The sequence below is a fragment of the Peromyscus leucopus genome, chromosome 16_21, assembly GCF_004664715.2.
Source record: "Peromyscus leucopus breed LL Stock chromosome 16_21, UCI_PerLeu_2.1, whole genome shotgun sequence".
NCBI lineage: Eukaryota > Metazoa > Chordata > Mammalia > Rodentia > Cricetidae > Peromyscus > Peromyscus leucopus.
The window spans coordinates 64,333,344-64,351,751 of NC_051084.1; positions in this window are offsets into that span (position 1 = coordinate 64,333,344).

Below are 18,408 nucleotides of genomic sequence, written 5' to 3' on the forward strand. Positions count from 1 at the left end.
GTATATGCCCAAGAGTGGGATGGCTGGGTCTTGAGGTAGTTCGATTCCTAATTTTCTGAGAAACCGCCATACTGATTTCCACAGTGGTTGTACAAGTTTACATTCCCACCAACAGTGGAGGAGTGTTCCCTTTGCTCCGCATCCTCTCCAACATTGGTTGTCATTGGTGTTTTTGATCGTAGCCATTCTGACAGGTGTAAGGTGGTATCTCAGAGTCATTTTGATTTGCATTTCTTTGATGATTAAGGATGTTGAGCATTTCTTTAAATGGCTTTCAGACATTTGTAGTTCTTGTTTTGTGAATTCTCTGTTTAGCTCTTTAGCCCATTTTTTTTTATTGGACTGTTAAGTATTTTGATGTCTAGTTTCTTGAGTTCTTTATATATTGTGGAGATCAATCCTCTGTCAGATGTGGGGTTGGTGAAAATCTTTTCCCAATCTGTTGGCTGTCTTTTTGTCTTATTGACTGTGTCTTTTGCCCTGCAAAAGCTTCTCAGTTTCGAGAGGTCCCATTTATTAATGGTTGTGCTCAGGGTCTGTGCTGTCGGTGTTTTATTTAGGAAATGGTCTCCGGTGCCAATGCGTTCAAGAGTACTTCCGATTTTCTTTCTTTCTTTCTTTCTTTTTTTTTTTGCATACAAACTGTATGGCCGTGGCAGGCTTCTTGCTAACTGTTCTTATAGCTTAAATTACTCCATTTCCATAAATCTATACCTTGCCACGTGGCTGGTGGCTTACCGGTGTCTTCACATGCTGCTGGTCATGGCTGCGGCTGGCATTGTCCACTTCCTATTTTCTTTTCTATTAAGTTTAGTGTAACTGGATTTATGTTTAGGTCTTTGATCCACTTGGACTTGAGTTTTGTGCATGGTGACAGATATGGATCTATTTGTAATCTTTTACATATTGACATCCAGTTATGCCAGCACCATTTGTTGAAGATACTTTCTTTGTTCCATTGTATAGTTTTGGCTCCTTTGTCAAAAACCAGGTGTTCATATGTGCATGGATTAATGTCAGGGTCTTCAATTCGATTCCATTGGTCCGTATGTCGGTTTTTATACCAGTACCAAGCTGTTTTTATTACTATAGCTCTATAGTAGAGTTTGAGGTCAGGGATGGTGATGCCTCCAAGGGTTGCTTTATTGTATAGGATTCTTTTAGCTATCCTGGGTCTTTTGTTTTTCCATATAAAGTTGAGTATTTTTCTTTCCAAGTCTGTGAAGAATTGTGTTGGGATTTTGATGGGGATTGCATTGAATCTGTAGATTGCTTTTGGTAAGATTGCCATTTTTACTATGTTAATCCTACCTATCCATGAGCATGGGAGATCCTTCCATTTTCTGATATCTTCTTCAATTTCTTTCTTTAGAGATTTAAAGTTCTTATCAAAAAGGTCTTTCACTTGTTTAGTTAGTGTTATCCAAGGTATTTTATATTATTTGTGGCTATTGTAAAGAGTGATGTTTCTCTGACTTCTTTCTCAGCCCTTTTATCATTTGTGTATAGGAGGGCTACTGATTTTTTTGAGTTGATCTTGTATCCTGCCACTTTACTGAAGGAGTTTATCAGCTGTAGGAGTTCCCTGGTAGAGTTTTTGGGGTCACTTATGTATACTATCATATCATCTGCAAATAGTGAAAGTTTGACTTCTTCCTTGCCAATTTGTATCCCTTTGATCTCCTTTTGTTGTCTTATTGCTCTAGCTAGAACTTCTAATACTATATTGAATAAATATGGGGAGAGTGGACAGCCTTGTCTTGTTCCTGAATTTAGTGGTATCGCTTTGAGTTTCTCTCCATTTAATTTGATGTTTGCTGTTGGCTTGCTATAAATTGCTTTTATTATGTTTAGAAATGTTCCTTGTATTCCTAATCTTTCTAAGACCTTTATCATGAAGGGGTGTTGGATTTTGTCAAAGGCTTTTTCAGCATCTAAGGAGATGATCATGTGGTTTTTTTCTTTCAGTTTGTTTATATGGTGTATTACATTGACTGATTTCCATATGTTGAACCATCCTTGCATCCCTGGGATGAATCCTACTTGGTCGTGATGGATGATTGTTTTGATGTATTCTTGGATTCGGTTTGCCAATATTTTGTTGAGTATTTTTGCATCAATGTTCATGAGGGAGATTGGTCTGTAGTTCTCTTTCTTTGTTGCATCTTTGTGTGGTTTGGGTATCAGGGTAATTGTAGCCTCATAAAAAGAGTTTGGTAGTGTTCCTTCTGTTTCTATTGTGTGGAACACTTTGAAGAGGATTGGTATTAGTTCTTCTTTGAAAGTCTGGTAGAATTCTGCACTGAAACCATCTGGTCCTGGGCTTTTTTGGCTGGGAGATTTTTGATGACTGTTTCTATTTCTTTAGGGGTTATTGGTCTATTTAAATGGTTTATCTGGTCTTGATTTAATTTCGATATGTGGTATTTATCCAGAAAATTGCCCATTTCTTCCTGGTTTTCCATTTTTGTGGAGTACAGGTTTTTGAAGTATGATCTGATGATTCTCTGGATTTCCTCATTGTCTATTGTTATCTCTCCCTTTTCATTTCTGATTTTGTGAATTTGGGTGCTCTCTCTTTGCCTTTTAGTTAATTTGGCTAGTGGTTTGTCTATCTTGTTGATTTTTTCAAAGAACCAACTCTTTGTTTCATTGATTTTTTGTATTGTTCTCTTGTTTTCTATTTCGTTGATTTTAGCCCTCAATTTGATTATTTCCTGGCGTCTATTTCTCCTGGGTGAGTTTGTTTCTTTTTGTTCTAGAGCTTTCAGTTGTGCTGTTAATTCATTGGTATGGGATTGCTCCATCTTCTTTATGTGTGCATTTAGAGCTATGAATTTTCCTCTTAGCACTGCTTTCATAGTGTCCCATAAGTTTGGGTATGTTGTACTTTCATTTTCATTGAATTCTAGGAACTCTTTAATTTCTGTCTTTATTTCTTCCTTGACCCATTGATGTTTCAGGTGGGCATTATTCAGTTTCCATGAGTTTGTGGGTTTTCTATAATTTTTGTTGTTATTGAGGTCTAACTTTAAGGCATGGTGGTCTGATAAGATACAGGAGGTTATTCCAACTTTTTTGTATCTGTTGAGATTTGTTTTGTGTCCAAGCATGTGGTCAATTTTTGAGAAGGTTCCATGGGGTGCTGAGAAGAAGGTATATTCTTTTGTGTTAGGATGGAATATTCTGTAGATATCTATTAGGTCCATTTGAGTCATAACATCTGTTAGGTCCTATATTTCTTTGTTAAGTTTCAGTCTGGTAGATCTATCTTTTGGTGAGAGTGGTGTGTTAAAATCTCCCACTACTAATGTGTGGGGTTTGATGTGCGTTTTAAACTTTAGTAGTGTTTCTTTTATGAATGTGGGTGCTTTTGTATTTGGAGCATAAATGTTTAGAATCGAGACTTCATCTTGGTGGATTTTTCCCGTGATGAATATGTAATGTCCATCATGGTCTCTTTTGATTGATTTTAGTTTGAAGTCTATTTTATTAGATATTAGGATAGCTACACCAGCTTGTTTCTTAGGTCCATTTGCTTGGAAAACCTTTTCCCAGCCCTTTACTCGGAGATAGTGTCTGTCTTCGGAGTTAAGGTGTGTTTCTTGTATGCAGCATATGGATGGGTCCTGTTTTCTTATCCATTCTGTTAGCCTGTGTCTTTTTATAGGTGACTTGAGACCATTGATACTGATGGATATTAATGACCAGTGATTGTTAATTCCTGTTTTTTTTTTTTTGGTTGTGTTGTGTTGTCCTTCTGTGGTGTATGTTGGTGTAGGATTATCTATTGCTTGATTTTTCATGGATGTGTTTAACTTCTTTGGGTTGAATTTTCCCTTCTAGTTCTTTCTGTAGGGCTGGGTTTGTGGACAGGTATTGATTAAATCTGGTTTTATCCAGGAATATTTTGTTTACTCCGCCTATGGTGATTGAGAGTTTTGCTGGGTATAATAGTCTGGGTTGGTATCCGTGGTCTCTTAGTGTCTGCATGAGGTTTGTCCATGATCTTCTAGCTTTCATAGTCTCTATTGAGTAGTCTGGTGTTATTCTGATGGGTTTGCCTTTATATGTTACTTGGTCCTTTTCCTTTGCAGCTCTTAATATTTTTTCTTTATTCTGTGTGTTTAGTGTGGCGAGGGGACTTTTTTTTTTTTTTGGATCCAGCCTATTCGGTGTTCTGTAAGCTTCTTGTATCTTCATAGGTATTTCTTTCTTTAGGCTAGGAAAGTTTTCTTCTATGATTTTGTTGAATATATTTTCTGTGCCTTTGAGTTGGTATTCTTCTCCTTCATCTATCCCTATTATTCTTAGGTTTGGTCTTTTCATGGTGTCCCAAATTTCCTGGACGTTTTGTGTTAGGACTTTTTTGTCTTTATTGTTTTCTTTGACTGATGAATCTATTTTGTCTATCGTGTCTTCAGTGTCAGAGATTCTCTGTTCCATCTCTTGCAATCGGTTGGTTATACTTGTTTCTGTAGGTCCTGTTTGTTTAGTCAGGATTTCTATTTCCAGCATTCCCTCAGCATGTGTTTTCTTTATTGTCTCAAATTCATTTTTCAGATCTTGGAATGTTTCTTTCATCTGTTTAATTGCTTTTTCTTGGTTTGATTTGATTTCTTCCCATTTTTTGTTCGCTTTTTCTTCCATTTCTTTAAGGGAGTTTTTTATTTCGTCTTTAATGGAGTTTTTCATTTCCTCTTTAAGGGAAGTTTTTATTTCCTCTTTAAGGGAGTTTTTTATTTCCTCTTTAAGGAAAGTTTTTATTTCCTCTTTAAGGTAGTTTTTCATTTCCTCTTTAAGGAAAGTTTTTATTTCCTCATTGAGGGAATGTTTTATTTCTTCTTTAAGGGCCTCTATCATCTTCTTAAAGTCATTTTTAAGGTTGATTTCTTCTGTTTCTTCTGTCATGGTATGTTTAGGTCTTCCAGGTGTAGAATCACTAGGTTCTGATGTTGCCATATAGGTCTTTATGTTGTTGCCTGTATTTTTGCACTGGGGTCTACTCATCTCTTCCTCTGTGCAGTGCAGGTGGTGTCTGTGTCTGAGAGTGCCTCTCTTGTTCTAATTTTTAGTCTTGGTTTAGTAGGGGTTCTTGGTTAAATTGGTGCTATTGGGCTATTTCTTCAGGGACAGCTGATTTCAATCAGTGAGTTATATACTTATGATTCTGGTGATCTGGTTTGGTGTCTGGGTAGTGCCTTCTTCTGTGTTCCCAGGTCACGTTTTGTTCATTTGTCAACTCCTCAGCTGATCTTGTTTCTTCAGACTTTAAACTGTAGGCATCTGAATCCTCTCCCAGATGGGTTTCAGCTGAGCAGGGTAGTCTCACCAACACCTCCAAGTTGTTGGGTTTCATAGGATCAGCAGCTGGGCCCTGGGTTGTCCTCAGACGGAGTGTTCAGATTCATTCTGGTTCTGACCCATAGAGATAGCCTCTTCCCCAGATGTTGGGGTTAGGGGCGTCCCTGTTCCAAGCTGCGTCTGCTTGTCTCCATCCCTGGGCCTGTCTACCTCTGTGGTCCGCTGCTGGGCCTGTATGTCCCTGTCAGCTGCTGCTGGGTCTGTCTGCCTCTGGGGGCTGCCACCGGGCCTGAATGTCTCTGCCGGCTGCAGCCGGGACTGAATGTTCCTGTCGGCTGCCGCCGCTGGGCCCATCTACCTCTGCGGGCCGCTGCTGCAGGCCTACCTGCATCTGCTTGTCTCCACCGCTGGGCCTGTCTACCTCTGTGGGCCGCCGCTGGGCCTGAATTGAAATGTGATTTTGATTGTATGTTAATAAATAAAGTTGCCCGGGGATCAGAGCTATTAGAGCCATAGACAGAGTGTGGCGGTGGTGGCACATGCCTTTAATCCCATAGATCTCTGTGTGTTCAGGGATACAGCCAGCATTGGAGACATATGCCTTTAAGACCTAGGGGGATGTACATACAGACAGTGACGAGGCAGTCACGTGTTTGCGTTTACAACCAATGAGAAGGCAGAATGACTATGAAATGACTTACACACAGAGAAATAGCTCTCTTTTGGGAAGCTGGGACCACCGCAGGAGGAAGGGTGAGATTTTAGCTCTGAGCTCTGACCTCTTGGCTTTCTCTTTTACATTGTTTCTGCATTACTTATTTAATAAGACGGTTGGTTACATCTACAGACATTGGGAAGGATATTACATATTCATCACAGGAAAGATCAACTGAGTTGAAGTCTGAGTTCTGAATATTCATGTTCTCAAATACAAGGGTACCACATATGTAAAAGAAATATTACTAAAGCTTAAATCATACATCAAATTGCACACATTAATAGTGGAAGACTTCGAAACCCCACTCTCACAAATGGATAGACCTACCAGACTGAAACTTAACAGAGAAATAAAGGAACTAACAAATGTTATAACTCAAATGGACTTAATAGATATGTACAGAACATTCCACCTTCACAAAAAAAAGATACACCTTCTTCTCAGCATGCCATGGAACCTTCTCTAAAATTGACCATATACTCAGTCACAAAGCATATCTCAACAGATATAAAAATTTGTAATAACTTCCTGTACTTTATCAGACCATAGTGACTTAAATTTAAATTTCAACAACAAAAATTACAGAAAGTCTACACTCTCATGGAAACTGAATAATGCTCAAATGAATCGCCAATGGAACAAGGAAGAAATAAAAAATAAAGACATTCTAGAATTCAATGAAAATGAATATAGTACATACCCAAACTTCTGGGAGACTATGAAAGCAGTGTTAAGGGGGAAATGCCCATATAAAGAAGTTGAAGAAATCTCACACTAGTGACTTAACAGCATACCTGAAAGCTCTAGAAAAAAAGAAGCAAATTTACCCAGAAGGAATAGATGCCAAGAAATAATCAAATTGAGAGCTGAAATCAATAAAATAGAAATAAAGAGAACAATACAAAGAATCAATGAAACAAAGTATTGGTTCTCTGAGAAAATCAACATTATAGACAAGCTCTTATCCAAATTAACCAAAAAACAGAAAGAATTTCCAAATTAACAAAATCAGAAATTAAAAAGGAGACATAGCAACAGACAATGAGGAAATACAGAGAATCATCAGGTCATATTTCAAAAACCTGTACTACACAAAATTGGAAAATCTAAAAGAAATGGATAATAGGTACCACATACTACAGTTAAATCAAGACTAGATAAGCAATTTAAATAAACCAATAACCCCTAGGGAAATAGGAACAGTTATTAAAAGCATCCCAACCAAAAAGGGCCAGGACCAGATGGTTTCAGCACAGAATTCTACCAGATTCTCAAAGAAGATACTCTTTGAAAATACCAAATAGTATTCACATAATAGAAATATTCTTCAAATAGTTCCACATAATAGAAACAGAAGGAACATAACCAAACTTCTTTTATGAGGCTATAGTTACTGTGATACTCACATGACACAAAGATGCAACAAATAAAGAGAACTACAGACCAATCTCTCTTGTGAACATTGGTGCAAAAATACTCAAGAAACTATTCACAAAACATATCATCCAAAAACATATCAAAAAATTTATCCACCATGACCAAGGAAGTTTCATCCTAGAGATGCAAGGATGGTTCAACATATGAAAATCTGTCATTGTAATACACCATATAAACAAACTGAAGCAAAACATGATAATCTCATAAGATGCAGTAAATGACATTGACAAAATCCAACACCCCTTCATGATAAAGGTGTTGAGAAAACAGGAATACAAGAGCATACTTAAACATAATGAAGGGAAATGACAGCAAGCCAACAGCCAACATCAAATAAATAGAGAGAAACTCAAAGTGATTCCGCTAAAATCAGAAACAAGACAAGACTGTCCACTCTCCCCATGTATATTCAATATAGTACTTGAAGTCCTAGCTAGAGCTATTAAGACAACAAAAGGAGATCAAGGGGATACAAATTGGAAAGGAAGAAGTCAAACTTTCACTATTTGCAGATGATTTGATTGATAGTATACATTAGTGACCCCAAAAAATTCTACCAGGGAACTCCTACAACTGATAAATACCTTCAATAATGGGGCAGGATACAAGATTAATTTAAAAATCAGTATCCCTCCTGTATAAAAATGATATATGGGCTGAGAAAGAAATCAGAGAAACATCACCCTTTACAATACTCACAAATAATACTAAATATCTTGTAGTAACTCTCACTAAGGAAATGAAAGACCTGTATGACAAGAACTTTAAATCCATGAAGAAAGAAACTGAAAAAAATATCAGAAAATGGAAAGATCTCCCATGCTCATGGATAGGTAGGATTAACATAGTAAAAATGACAATCTTACCAAAAGCAATTTACAGATTCAATGTAGTCCCCATCAAAATACCCACACAATTCTTCACAGAGATGGAAAGAACAATACTCAACTTCATATGGAAAAACAAAAACCCAGGATAGCTAAAACAATCCTGCACAATAAAGCCACCTCTGGAGGCATCACCATTCCTGACCTCAAGCTCTACTATAGAGGTATAGTAAAAAAAAAATAATAATAAAATAAAAAATAAATAAATAAAAACGGCTTGGTATTGGCAGAAGAAACAACATGTGAACCAATGGAATTGAATTGAAGACCCTGACATTAACCCACATACCAATAAACAACTGATTTTTGACAAAGAAGCCAAAACTGTACAATGGAAAAAAGAAAGCATCTTCAACAAATGGTGCTGGCATAACTGGATGTCAACATGTAGAAGATTATAAATAGACCCATATCTGTCACCATGCACAAAATTCAAGTGCCAGTGGATCAAAGACCTCAACATAAAACCAGTTTCACTAAACCTGATAGAAGAGAAAGCAAGAAGTAGTCTTGAATGCATTGGCACAGGAGACTACTTCCTAAATGTAAGACCAGTAGCACAGACATTGAGAGCAACAATTAATACAAGGGACCTCCTGAAACTGAGAAGCTTCTGTAAGGCAAAGGACATAGTCAATAGGAAAAACTGACAGCATACAGAATGGGAAAAGATCTTCACCAACCCCACATCTGATAGAGGGAAGATCTCCAAAATGTATAAAGAATATAAGAAACTAAACATCAAAATGCTGAACAATCCAGTTAAAAAATGGGCTACAGGAAGATGGCGAAGACAAGCAGACACAGGTAGGCCTGTGGCAGCGGCCCGCGGAGGTAGATGGGTCCGGCGGCAGCGGCCGACAGGGACATTTAGGCCCGGCGGTAGCCGGCTGAGACATTCAGGCCCAGCGGCGGCCCACAGAGGTGGACAGGCCCTGCGGCAGAGATAAGCAGACGGAGGTGGACGGGCCCGGCGGCGGCGGCCGACAGAGACATTCAGGCCCGGTGGTGGCGGCCCACAGAAGTAGACAGGCCACTGGGCGGAAACGGACAGACGCAGGTGGGTCCGCGGTGGCGACTCCCGGTGGCGGCGGCAGACAGGGACATACAGGCCCAGCGGCAACCGGCAGAGACATACAGGCCTGGTGGCAGTTCGCAGAGGTGGATGGGCCCTGCAGCAGTGATGGGCAGAGGTAGGTAGGCCCGCGGTGGCAGCCGGCAGAGACATACAGGCCCGTTGGCCGCCCGCAGAGGCAGACAGACCCAGTGACAGCTGACAGGGACATACAGGCCCTGTGGCGGAGACAAGTGGACCCAGGTGGGCCTGTGGAGGCGGGCCACAGGGGTGGACAGGCCCGGGGACGGAGAGGGGCGGACACAGCTTGGAACGGGGATGCCCCTAGCCCCAACACCTGGGGAAGAGGCTATCTCCGTGGGTCAGAACCAGGGCGAGTCTGGGCACTCCGTCTGGGGACAACCCAGGGCCCAACTGCTGATCCTGTGAAACCCAACAACTTGGAGGTGCTGGTGAGACTACCCTGCTCAGCTGAAACCCATCTGGGAGAGGATACAGATGCCTACGATTTGAAGTCTGAAGAAACAAGATCAACTGAGGAGTTGACAAATGAACAAAACGTGACCTGGGAACACAGAAGAAGGCGCTACCCAGCCACTAAACCAGATCACCAGAATCATAAGTATATAATTCACCGACTGAAATCAGCTGTCCCTGAAGAAACAGCCCAATAGCACCAATTTAACCAAGAACCACTACTAAACCAAGACTAAAAATTAGAACAAGAGAGGCATTCTCAGACACAGACACCACCTGCACCGCACAGAGGAAAATATGAGTAGACGCCAGTGTAAAAATACAGGCAACAACATAAAGACCTATATGGCAACATCAGAACCTAGTGATTCTACACCTGCAAGACCTAAACATACCATGACAGAAGAAACAGAAGAGATCAACCCTAAAAATGACATTAAGAAGATGATAGAGGCCCTTAAAAAAGAAATAAAACATTCCCTCAATGAGGAAATAAAAACTTTCCTTAAAGAGGAAATGAAAAACTACCTTAAAGAGGAAATAAAAACTTTCCTTAAAGAGGAAATGAAACACTCTCTTAAAGAGGAAATAAGAACTTCCCTTAAAGAGGAAATGAAAAACACCATTAAAGAGGAAATAAAAAACTCCCTTAAAGAAATGGAAGAAAAAACGAACAAAAAATGGGAAGAAATCAAATCAAGCCAAGAAAAAGCAATTAAACAGATGAAAGAAACATTCCAAGATCTGAAAAATGAATTTGAGACAATAAAGAAAACACATGCTGAGGGAATGCTGGAAATAGAAATCCTGACAAAACAAACAGGAACTATAGAAACAAGCATAACCAACCGATTGCAAGAGATGGAACAGAGAATCTCTGACACTGAAGACATGATAGAGAAAATAGATTCGTCAGTCAAAGAAAATACTAAAGACAAAAAAGTTGTAATACAAAACGTCCAGGAAATTTGGGACACCATGAAAAGACCAAACCTAAGAATAATAGGGATAGAAGAAGGAGAAGAATACCAACTCAAAGGCACAGAAAATATGTTCAACAAAATCATAGAAGAAAACTTTCCTAACCTAAAGAAAGAAATACCTATGAAGATATAAGAAGCTTACAGAACACCGAATAGGCTGGATCCAAAAAAAAAGTCCCCTCGCCACATAATAATCAAAACACTAAACACACAGAACAAAGAAAAAATATTAAGAGCTGCAAAGGAAAAAGACCAAGTAACATATAAAGGTAAACCTATCAGAATAACACCAGACTACTCAATAGAGACTATGAAAGCGAGAAGATCATGGACAAATCTCATGCAGACACTAAGAGACCACGGATGCCAATCCAGACTATTATACCCAGCAAAACTCTTAATCACCATAGGCGGAATAAACAAAATATTCCAGGATAAAACCAGATTTAATCAATACCTGTCTACAAACCCAGCCCTACAGAAAGCACTAGAAGGGAAAATTCAACCCAAAGAAGCTAAACACATCCATGAAAAATCAAGCAATAGATAATCCCACACCAACATACACCACAGAAGAAACAAACTGGCGTAGCTATCCTAATATCTAGAGAAAAAGGATGTTTCAAAAGAGAAGAAGTCTTGTGGCAATGCCTCAGTGGTCCAGGTAACTACCAGAACTCGGAAAAGTTGGTTGAACTTGGCATTGACTGGGAGGCCAAAGATTTAAAAAGCAGAAGATTCTCTTAAGACATAAGTTGTGTGATAATAGTGTGGTTTGTGTGTGTGAATGAGAATTTGTAAATGTTGAATTCTAGGCTTCGACAATCATTGTCAGTGCAGATTAAGCTGCAAGTATTTATGTTCTAAAACTTAAATTATAAAGCTAGTTACGTCTCTCTAACAACTAGTTTTAATGTTCATGAGCATATTTTACCTACATTACTTTTTCAGGATATTGAGAAAGCACAGGCTGGAGGCTGGGGGCTAGATGGTTTTGAGGAAGAGGTCTTGGTGGACTCTTTCATAGAGCAAAGGGAAGCAATGCCTTCTGGGAAATGAGCTAAGTTTTAATCTAGTCTTTAAGATTAGAAATCAAAAACAAAAATATTAAGGAAAGGAAAACTTAATTGATCTTTGAAGTATTGTTATGTGGAATTGAGTGGGACTTTTGAGGCCTTTCTTCCAGAAAACAAGGACTTGGTTGTCAGGCCTATATTAGGCCTAAACCTTGGTGCCATGTAGTTGTACTTAAATCATTTCAATGGAAAGTGTCTTAGTGATTGGATCTTCTAGTGCAGTTTGGAGTTCTTCCATTTGAAAAATGTGATATTTACATGGGATTGTTTGAATCTTGTTTTCTAGTCCCTCCCCATCACCACCCTTATAATCTGAAGGTAGATTTTTCTCTTGATAAAGGAACAAAAAAGGTGAACATCCTGTTTGTAAATAGGTATCTAGTAACTAGTGGTAAACTTGAAATGGTAGAATTCTTTAAAGCCTAATTCTAGGTAGCCTTAAGAAAATGTATCTTAATTATTTTTGAACCTGTATTCACCTTGTTTTTTTCAAATATCTTAAGTTGTATTTTCTTTTTCAGAGCTGCTTCTTATTTGGGGCTACTTTTTTTTTTTTTTAATTGGGGCGTAATTCATAAAAGGGTATATTGTTTTGATGAGACTTTTTACAACTATGGCTGGATGTCTATCTTTAGTCTTCCAAGAAGGGCCATTTTACTTTTTTAGAGTTACTTTTTAAAGTCATGAGGTCAACAACTTGGACTACTATGCATGCAAGCGCTAATGCAAATTAAAGCCCAAGTTGACCTCCAGCAGCAGTTCATTCTATGTTGACAGTGAGAGAACACTTTGCCTGTTAGGATACTGTTACTCGTGGACTGAAATCCTGAAAAAACCCCTCCCCCTATTTTGTTTTTTGCAAAAATCAAGGTATATTCCAGGGTTTCCTGGTTGACCTCAACAGATAAACTGAGATGATCGTCTTAGATCAGAAATGATCTGAATGTAGATTTACAGTCTACGTGTACAGCTGGCTAAGTGAGATCGCTTTCACAGTTCTGCATGTATCCCATCGGCTCCCCATTAGTCACTGAACTCTTAAAACTGGTATTGTAACATTATCACAATGTTTTGCGCCAATTTTATAAACTTTACAGTACAATATGTGTTCCTTTTCTGAGGCAAACCAAAGGTATATTTCTCAAGGTTCTGCTGCTATCAGCAGCGTTGATGGAGGATTTTTTATACATTTGTAATAGATAGGAATAAACCAGAAAAAAAGAAGGAAAAAAAAGTGGTGGAGGAAAAGGTGAACACTGCAAGAATACTCAAAAGGCCTGAGAGTTGCAAACGCCAAGAATGGCTTTGCATAGTAAATGGAATAGAACAGCTCTGAACTATAGCTTACTTTTCCTGGTTTGGTCTGACAGAATGATTGAATGCTTTTGTACAAAAATCAGAGCCTTAAAAACAAGGATTTGGTGAGATTGTAAAATGGTGTGCCACTTTGGCAAAACAGTTTGGTGGTTGGTCAAAATGCAAAACATTGTTACTCTGTTACTCAACAATTCTATCCTTAGGAATATATCCTCAAACTACTGAAAATGTGCACCTATGAAACATGTACATGAAGGTTTACAGCAGTGTGTTGCTAATAGTAAAAAAGTTAAAACAACTCAAATAGCTATCAAATACTGGAGAGAAATAAAATGTGGCTTATTCATACAATAGAATATTATTAAGACATAAAAATGAATGAGAAACTGACAGATTAAATGACTTTGGTGAACCTTCATAATTTCATTTGTAGATCTTTCCATTTCTAATTTATAAGTACATTTGGGGTTATAAATTATAAATGTACTGCCTCCTGTCAACATTGTATACTTCTATTTGATGATTTCTGTGTCAAACATTATATGGAAATGTTTCCAAGTATTTTCTGTATTAACTGTGAATGAATAGAACAAAATAAATTGCCTGTGATGGAAAAAAAAAAAAGCAAAAAAAAAAAATGGGCTACAGAGCTAAACAGAGAATTCTCAACAGAAGAATCTCAAATGGCTGAAAGACATTTAAGGAAATGCTCAACATCCTTAGTCATCAGGCAAATGAAAATCAAAACAACTCTGAGATACCATCTTACACCTAGATGTCAAAAACACTAATAACAGCTTATGTTGGAGAGGGTGTAGAGCAAGGGGAACACTCCTACACTGTTGGTGGGAATGCCAACTTGTACAACCACTTTGGAAATCAGTGTGGCAGTTTCTCAGGAAAGTCGGAATCAATCTACCTCAAGACCCAGTTATACCACTCTTGGCCATATTCCCAAGGAATGCTCACTCATACCACAAGGACACATGCTCAAATATGTTCATAGCTGCATTATTCATAATAACCAGAACCTGGAAACAACTTAGATGCCCCTCAACCAAAGAATGGATATAAAAAATTGTAGTACATATACACAGTGGAGTACTACTCAGAACCGAAAAAACAATGACATCATGAAATTTGCAGGCAAATGGATAGAACTAGGAAATATCATCCTGAGTGAGGTAACTTAGACTCTTCTTCATAATTTGTGTGTATGTGTGCATGCACCTGTGTGTTTGCATGTCAAATATATGTTACCTGTTTTGTAGTTTTTCTAGGTTTTCTTCTTTATGTATGGAATGAGGACTTTCAAGGGGATCTGCCCCTATCAAACCTGGTCCATATCAACCTGGAATGAATCCACAGTCTCTCATTTCCTGAGGAAATAAAAGCATAACCACTTTCCCAATGCGACATATTTTTGACTTTCATTTTGAAGTCATGATATTTTTTTAAATATATAGGTTGGTTTAATCTGGATGCTTTCATAATCAAATGTCTCTTAGTAGCTATTGCTTCTTTATCAGTACTCAAAAAAATTTAAAGACAACACAATAGCATGTAAGATCCAGACTTCCTGTTTGTTTTCTATCTTTGCATGGTTTTTTCCATTGTATTACTTTCTTCTTTCTTTAAAGACTTTACTTTATTATCATTGAACTATTTATTTTATGACTGCATATGCCATTTTTCTTTTCTCTCCCATGTCTATGTACATATTTAAACACACTGTAAACCACTTAGAGATTTTTTTCTGTCTGCATATATCCTTACTGCATATCTATAATCTTTTCTGTCTGCATGAGCAAAACTTGAATTCACCAGGCATTTTAGTTCATAGTGTTCTGGTGGAGTTCTCTCTGGCAGTACTCACACTGGCAGCTCAAGGCAGAAGGCAGCAGCTGGGAGATGTATCTCTGTATTGCAGTTAGCATGAGAGATATGACACAAGGAAGCCATGTTTGGCTCTATTTTTGTGTGTTTAGGACCTATTTTAAAGCTTTTTTCAGGTCTTATGTGGATGTAGGTAACTCTCTTTGGGGGCCATATATAGGCAGACTTTTCTGTTTCACCAGCCATTTGCCAAATAACCACATAGAGACTTATTATTAATTATAAGTGCTTGGTTGATTGCTTAGGCTGATTTTTACCTAGCACTTATAACTTAAATTAATCCAATTTTATTAATCTATGTGCTGCCCTGAGTATTATTTACCTCACATACATACATCCCATTCTGCTCTCTTCATGTCATGGCAACTTGTCTTGACTCCTCAAACCCACTCTTCTAATCCCAAGTATACACTCTGCCCCAAAAATCCTGCCTAGCCATTGGCCAGTCAACTTTTTATTAACAATGACAGCAAAGGTTTATCCCGCAACAATGCTGGATTTTGTCAAAGGTCTTTTCTGCATCTATTGAGAAGATATTATGTTTTTTGTCATATATATGATTTATTGTATATATTGACTTATGTATGATAAACCTCCTATGAATCTCCTAAACGAATCCTACCTTTTGGATTCCATGTGGATTATTTTTTTTATATATGCCTATATTCAATTTACAAGTAGTTATTGGTGTTATTTGCCCCCATGTGTATTAGGGATATTGGCCAGAATTATCATAATCATCAATATCATTCTCCTTTTCTTTCACTTTCTCCCTCCCTCTACTTTTCTTTCTCTTTCTCCTATTCATCTTCCTCCTCTTGCTGTTGTTACTTTGCCTGGTTTTTGTTTTAGGTAATACCAGCTTTGTAGATTAAGTTTGTTGGTGAAGTTTCTGTTCTTATTATTTTATTATTAATTTTTACATCCTGACCAAAGTTGCTCCTTCTTCATCTCCTCCCAATCCTTCCCCACATCTTTTCTGCTCCAATATCCACTACTCCTCAATTTATCTCTAGAACAGGGCAGATTTCTCATGGATGTCAACCAAACATGGCATATCAAGTTGCAGTAAGTCTAGACACCTCCCTTTGTATTAAGGCAGGATGAGGTGATCTGATAGGAGGGAAATGGTCAGAAAAGCAGGTAGAAGAATCAGAGACAGCCACTGTTCCCACTGTAATGAGTCCACAAGAAGATCAAACTACACAACTGTAACATACATGCAGAGGGTATATAAGGGTTGGCAGTTCAGTCTCTGTGAGCACCTATGAGCCCAGTTTAGTTGTTTCTGTGGGTTTTCTCATGGTGTCCTTGACCCCTCTAGCTACTACAATCTTTCTTCTCCCTCTTCCACAGGAGTCCATGATCTCACCATAATGTTGGCTTTGGGTCTGCATCGTTTCCATCAGGTGCTGTGTGAAGTCTCTCTGATAATCATTGGACTATGAATCAGTCTATGAGTGTAGCAGAATATCATTAGGAATAAGACAATATTGTGTTATTTAATATCCATGAGTTTATGTAATTAATAAAGTATTGCTTGCTGTTGAATTTAATCTTCTAATGCATGTGTTATGTATAATACATTAAGTTCTTTCAGTTCGTCTGAATCTGTTAAAATTTGTTTTGTGTCCCACTGTGATGTCACTTGTAGAGAAGCTAAATAAAATATGTACATATTTTTGTGTTTAGTGAAATATTCCTCAGAAATCCTTTAGGTCTACTCGATATTTCATGCTATGTAATTCTGATGTTTCTACGTGACTTCTATTGGAGAAAGTGTGGTATTGAAATCACCTCTTTATTATTAGGTTATTATTAGTGCTAATCGGTAGGTCCCTTCATTTCTAGTAGTACATTTTAAAAAGAATTTATATAACTTCTTTATCATTATTATTAACCAATTGTTATTGTTGAGGCTTTAATAAAAAACTTATTTAAAATATAGACACAATGGGGGTTTGAGCATTTTTCTAGTAGAAAGTAATTTCAAAACAGTGACTCAAGTTTCAGAAAAACAGGGGATTTAGCTCTTCATCAAAGTGGCCTAAACATACATTCAGTATAATTTTCCTATGTCTTAAGTATAAGGTCATCCATAAAAAAAAGAGCCTGTTCTGAAGAGATTTTACTTATTTTATTTTTGAGAACAAGCAAGTAGACAGCACATAGGAGGGACTTGGTTGGGGGTGAGGGAAGAAAAAATAATTGCAGTTCAATAACATAGAACATATTTCCAAAAAGATCATAGAAAAAATTTCTCCAAATTGAGAACAGACTTACTCAAACAGACAGAAGAAACACAAAGAATTCCAAATAAACAAGACTAGAAAAGAGACACTCATAAAATGTTATATTTAAAACACCAAATAAAAAGAACAAAGTGAGGATCCTGAGAACTGCAAAATAAATCCACAGGTCAATATAGAAGAAAGCAAACCAAATTAACAGCTGATTTCTCAATGTAAAATGTAAAAACAAGAATAGCGTGGAGCAATGTATTTCACATTCTGAAAGACCATGAATGCTAACCTAGACTATTGTTCCCAGCAAAACTATCTGAATAGCTGAAGGAGAATAAAATATTCTCATTCTTCTATGCCTAGAAGTTCAAGATTTGATCTTTCCATGGCACACCACACTTTGGCATGTTGCTTTCCTATATGTGCCTGTTTATTCTTTTAAATTCTTTACTAGAATGGACCAGTTCTTTGAACTTTTCTTTAAATCTTGATATTCTATATCATCTACTCCATCCATCTACTTGACCTTCCTTCCCCTGAGCTTTGGTGACTTTTTCAACTCTACCTTTCTTTCAGCTGGAGTTACCATTAATATTTCTTTCTCTTCCTGAATATAGTTTTCAAATTCTGAATTGTCTTCATCATTTTGCATATATATATATATATATATATATTATACACACACATGTATACACACACACACACACACACACACTAGACATCATTCAGGCACTATCTTTATGTTATTTGAGATATTTGTTAATGTCTTGCTGTGGGATAATGCTTTTGTATACTGGTTTAATAAAACGCTCATTAGCCAGTAGCCAAGCAGGAAGTATAGGCAGGATAAGCAGACAAGGATAATTCTGGAAAGAGGAAGGCTGAGTAAGGAAACACCAGCCCACCAGTCAGAGAACAGCATGTAATGGCACAAAGGTAAAGCCATGAAATGCGTGGCAAAACATAGATTAACAAAAATGGGCTGAGTTTAAGTG